This window comes from Enhydra lutris, unplaced genomic scaffold (genome assembly GCF_002288905.1).
Source record: "Enhydra lutris kenyoni isolate GAN:26980312 unplaced genomic scaffold, ASM228890v2 scaffoldscaffold3, whole genome shotgun sequence".
Taxonomy (NCBI): Eukaryota; Metazoa; Chordata; class Mammalia; order Carnivora; family Mustelidae; genus Enhydra; species Enhydra lutris.
The window spans coordinates 1,695,061-1,701,098 of record NW_019154087.1 but is presented as its reverse complement, the minus strand read 5'-3'; the positions used below and the strand labels follow the sequence as shown (position 1 = coordinate 1,701,098).

General features: G+C 34.2%; 1 pseudogene; it reads left to right on the top strand.

The window, feature by feature from the left end:
* Positions 1-3,651: 3,651 nt before the first annotated feature.
* LOC111155941 lies at positions 3,652-4,617 on the top strand (annotated as a pseudogene).
* Positions 4,618-6,038: the final 1,421 nt, after the last annotated feature.

Sequence of the window (6,038 nt, the reverse complement as noted above, 5' to 3'; positions counted from 1 at the left end):
CTTTGCTTTCCTATATTATAGCCATTAGCCACATGTGGATATTTAAATTAAAATTAATTAAAAGGAAATAAAAGTTCAGTTCTTCTGTACTACTAGCTACATCTCAAATCTTAGTAATGAGTTGGGGTTAGCTGCTAATACATAGGACAACACGTATATGGAACATTTTCATCTTTAGAAAAATTTCTATTGGATAACATTTGACTTGATAACATTTATATTGAAAATTTTCTGTTAAAACCGTGGCTTTACATGACAGCATTATACAAAATACAATTAGCCTACTCTTTCCCTCATGTTTAACTGAGGGCTTTTTAGGTCATTAAGAATATATTTATAAATCTCAAAATAAACAAAAAAACAAAAAACAACAACAAAAAAAACCAAACCAGAAGCAACAAAATCACTCTTGCTAATTTGTCTTCTGAAAAATAATGTTTAAGAACAGGGGGCCCCTGGGTAGCTCAGTTGGTTAAGCATATGCCCTGGGCTCAGGTGATGATCGTAGGGTCCTAGAATCGACCCCCTGTGGTAGGCCCTGATTAGCAGGGAGTCTGCTTCTCCCTCTGCCTCTTCCCACCACTTATGCTTGCTTTCTCTCACTCTCTCTCTCAAATAAGTAAATAAAATCTTAAAAAAAAATTACTTCCCCAGGACTAGAAAACTGACTACCTTATATTAGCATTTTTTCTAAGTTTCAAATTTTTCAGGAGAATGTATTTCTTTACATGTATTTGTACATGTAAAGTATTCTTTACATGTAATGGATTTCTTTACATTTATGGGTGCACACATACATACATTCTAGAAATTTTATCATCTTGGAAAGATTTCAGTATTTACCAGTTTAGAAGCAGGGTGGATGCCTAAATGGAGAAAATATCTTTAACTTTATGATAATTAAGTGATTATGTTGAGTAATTTACTTGAGCACACAGGTTTTGTAGCTATTATAAAAGTATATAGAGCTTCCAAGGGACCAAAACCATATCTATTTTAGTGTTAATGTCTTTATAAATTCCTGTTCAAATAGCTATTGAGCACAACATACAAGGTTCTTTTTTTCCCCATATATTCCTCTGATAGAAGATTCATTATTCACTCACTCAGCCTTTTTTTTTTCCAATCAAAAAATATATTTAAAATCACAGAGAAAGCATTGTGAGGGGTATGAATAATAAGTCAGATTTAGAACTATCTCTTGGAAGTCTAATAATCCCGTATAGGTTAAGATCTGTAAACACACACACATATACACAGAATTGAATGTAGGAAGAATTAAGTGCCATAAGAAAGAATATTTAAATAATATCTCTTTCTCTCCCTCTCTCTATATATAGGCACACACATATATATACACATAAATATCTATATGTATATGGATATATTGAATATGCATGTATGTACATGAATACATTTATACCATCATCATAAATTATATGTATATATTTTAACATATTGTCTGGCACAAAGAAAATCTTCAAATAAATTTTACTATTATTACTTATATTACAAATTGAGAATTCAAAGATGAGGAGTTTATTTGTAGGTGTGTAACACAGCAGTCTTGTAGATTAAAAGGACTTATTTGAGCTGGGTACTTAAGAAGATGTCCAGCAATTTATTAAAAATTGAACAATGACAGTGAGCCAAGAAAATGCAGTAAATCTGTGGGAGTATTAAATAATAGATTTTATCCATTCAAAGGAAATGATTTCAATGGAAAATAAAATATGAGCTGAAACAACAGTAAGTATGCTTCTATAATATTAGTAAGATAAAAAGAGGCTTGTTTTGCATTCAATTAAATCCTTCAAATGAAACAACTAACTGCAAGTAATTGCAACACACTCCTTCCTTATAGATCTCCGAAAGCATAGGAGTGAATTTATCATCTACGTCTTTAATCCTTATCTTCATTCTATGTCTCTTACTCAGTGGTTTAAGACAGACGTTGAGAAGTTATTTCACCTTGCCCTTAATACAGCATTAATCCTCAAGTCTTATTTAATCTGTGTTCTAACTCTATCTTGTCCCCTTCATCCTCACTACCTTTATTGTATTTTCTGTCTTTTACCTCTCTTGTCCTAGTTATCCTAACTACTAGCAGAATGCTCAGCTTTCTAAGTAAGTCTCCCTACTTCTACTCTTCCATCACTTGAATGTATTAGATAAATAGGTTTTGCAATGCTTATTCTGCTCTACCACAGCAGTGTAGTATTAGGGCTGGATTAACAAATGCCTGAGAAATGCTAGCCTTCTTCCAGCAACAAATTTGTTTTACTTTGAAGAATAATACAAGATAGACTACAACATCATTTTCAGAGCAACAGTATAGCAGAGTTCCCTTGTCTTCCTGTTCCAGATTTTGTAATCCGATGACTCCAATATTGTATATGTGTACTGAAATGTGACAAGTATGGGCAGACACAAACTATTTCAGCTCAAGGAAGCCACCATTTGGGGGGATCCCTCATCTTTCATGATAAACCAGGCATTTGCCCCTTTTCAGGGACAGTGGACTCATTCTTATTCTCTTGTTCAAATGCATCTTAACAATTTTATTTATTCTTTACATAATAAAATTATCTTGACAAAGAAGCACACGTGCTTGAGCTGTGGAACATAGTGTTTGACTAGAGTCTCAATTTTCAATATTACAAATGTACTCTCATAAATTTCTTGAGTTAGTGATACAAGTAAATTAAACCAGGGGTCATATTTTTAGGCATTATCAAGGGTATGAAAACCCACAGAAACAGTTATGGTTAACTTTTTATTTACAAATCTTAAAAAAAAACAGTTTGTGTTGTCATTTCCCTTTAGATCTTTCTATAGTTTCTCATTTAAACTATGAAACTCCTCACATGTTATGCACAGCTACCTGGCCTCAATAATTGTTTGAGCTGTGTTTCTAACAAATATGCAGGATTCTTTCTTTTCTCTCACATTTTGTGTGTCTGAGCCATTTCAAATTAGTTTCTTCTCCTAACAGTAGGCCTTTGCATACAATGCATCTCTTCTTGAAACGCTATCCTCTTTCTTTTGTAAATTCAACCACTATCCCTCACCCAACAATCTACTTTAGTTCTTACTAGAACAGGATCAATGTTGTCTTTTACTTTCTGGATGTCACTCAGTGCTTATGGTTATTGTAACAATTATCACTATATTGTAATATTTAGTAACGCATAATTTAAATTGTCATTTACAAACCATTTCATATTGTTTAAGATATTAGAAATTAATTAGCAGTTTCCAGTTTCTACTTTCTCTAACTAAAGGGCAAAAGGCTACTAGGTTTAAACTTTAGAAAACATAAATTGACAAGATTTCAGCAAGCTCTCCTCAGCAGAGTCTGAAGAACTATATAACTTGCTTAAGACAATATCTTTTCTAGCTGTTTAAAGAGAATGTTGTAAGTAAGCCAATAAAGGAAGAATAATAACATGTACCATTGAGGATCACAGACTAAACTGATTCATTTCAAGAATAGAAGAATGCCACATTTAAAGAAGCAGCAGCTGGGAGGTGGAAGGAGAAGAAGGGAAAAGGAACAAGAATGGTAGGAGAAGAGTCAAGGTTAAAAGTGAGAGAGGGCAGATGTCCCGAGGTAGATAGCTTTTGCCTTCCTCTGAACATTACCTGAAAATGGCATACTCAGCTTACAAGAACAATGAGCATAATTTCTCTGAGGAGGCAGTAGAGGAAGAAAGTGTGATTCTCACATTGGTTCCAGTGAATGAGGAGCCTAATGAAGAACATCAAATGGAACCAAGTGTTTCTTCAACTTCAGAAATCAGCCTGATGATGCCTGGGTCAAGTGATAAAGTTTGTCATCCTCAGATAAATGAACAATTCAAGTTTTGTCCAAAACACAGTTGTAATATGCAAGTCCTTCCCTTACCAACCAGTTTGCCTTCATTTAATAAAGTACGTTGGGACACTTTGCGGAAATGGTGCCAACAACTGAATTTGAGTACCGATGGCCAGAAAATAGAGGTTTATATGAGGCTCCAGAAACATGCTTACCCTGAAATAAACCAGAATATTCCTGAAACATCACCAGAAGCTAAATTGCAGTCATGTTCAAGGAAAGGCAAGATGGTGGTCAAGAAAGCAAGGCTTTGGAAAAGTTGTAAGAAGAGTGAGGGGGGGGGGATTAATACAGTCGAGGTGGTAACATTAGCGCAGGAAGGCATGTTGGCAGCATGGTCAAGAATTGCTGTGAGAGCCAGTCAGTCCAAGTCTATGAATTCACGTTCCATTCCTGCTTCTGTTGAGACCTTTCTGCTGCAAGACTCTGGTGTCCGGTGGTGTGTGGTCCATGGCAGACCTCTCTTGGCAGACACACAAGGTTGAGTTCACCTGCAATTTCATGCAGGTCAGGCCTGGGTGCCTGACACTCCCAAAAGGATGATCTCTCTCTTCCTGTTACCCGCCTGCACTTTCCCACCCCCAGGCCTAGAAGACAACATGTTATGCCCTGAATGTTATGCCCTGAAGAGAAATAAGAAGATGATGAAAAGATTAATTGCACTGGGGAAGGAAAAACGACCTCGTTTGAGTAGACCAACATCATTCCCTTTGGATGGGCCATATCTTAATAAAGAATAAGTGGTGGAGAGCCCACAGCTACCATTAAAAAAAAAAGTGAGAGAGGAAAATCTCTCTCTGCCTCTGTCTCTCACACAGACAACACTCACCCCAACACATATGACACCTAAAATTTGTAATTATTTTCTTTAAAAAATTTTTTTGACACTAGAAATAAGAGAAATAGCATTCTTTGGAAGATGATATCCAGTCATCAAAGTATTGGAAATATATGATATTACATTATGTGTTTAAGTTGAAAGCTAAGGCACTGCCAAAGTAGATTGCAGGTCTTCTTTCAAACGGCACAGGTAAACAGGAAAGACATCAAAGACTTTTTTTTTTTAAGATTTTATTTATTTATTTGATACAGAGAGAAAGAGGGAGCATGAGCAGGGGGAACGGCAGGCAAAGACAGAGAAGCAGACTCCCCACTGGGCAGGTAACCAGACATAAGTCTTTATCCCAGGACCCTGGGATCATGAGCTGAAAGGATACAAACATTTAATCGACCATTCAGGCATCCCTTAAAGACTTTTTTTTTTTTTTTTGAAAGAACTCAAAATCTTCAAAATATCGACTATAGAATTTCCGAGTAACTTAAGATTGCTTTTTGAATTCTGGAATTAATTTTAAAAGATTAAATAGCCGGTTGGTGAATATTAAGTAAGAGAAGATAGGAATATCTAAGCTTTAATAAAAATTCATAAAGTCAAAGTAAAGCCAAATGAAACATACTTAAATTTTGACAAGATTATTGGCCACTCATGAAGGGAGCTTTGTTGATTGCATCATATTTAGATATTAGATATTTAGAAAATATTTTAATATGTTATTTAGAGAAATATTATATATATATATACATAGAGAGAGAGAGAGAGAGAAAGTGAAAAAATGATTTCTATGTGAAAAAACATTTACACAAACCTATAATTGGTTCAGGAACTATATTACAACTTTCAGAAAACTATAGAAGCACTATAGAATTTTGTATTTGACTTGTTTCTATTAAGTATTTTTAAGAACTATATAGAAGGAAAATGTAATTCACTCATTAAATTGAACTACAAGACAAAACTAAAAAGGATGATCTGTGTCATAAGCAGATCTAAAATAAAATCTCATCAGGTCACAACAAAGAGGGCCATAGACAAAGGTACACACAGTTGATAAGACAGTTGAATCTGAGCAACATGTTCACTTGAATATACATCCCTATTAAGAAGTCATTGTTTTAATTTTGGGATACACTGTTTCAAATATTGTTATACTGTTTCAAATATGACATAATCATAAAAACTAATTTATATTAGATTATATTAATGCAAAATTAGAGTCCAAAATAAAGAAATACTAGTTTTATAGCACTATACATTGGCAAACTACAGCTGAAATAGTATCTTGAGGGCTGAAATATTGTTTTATTTCTTCACTCTATAAAA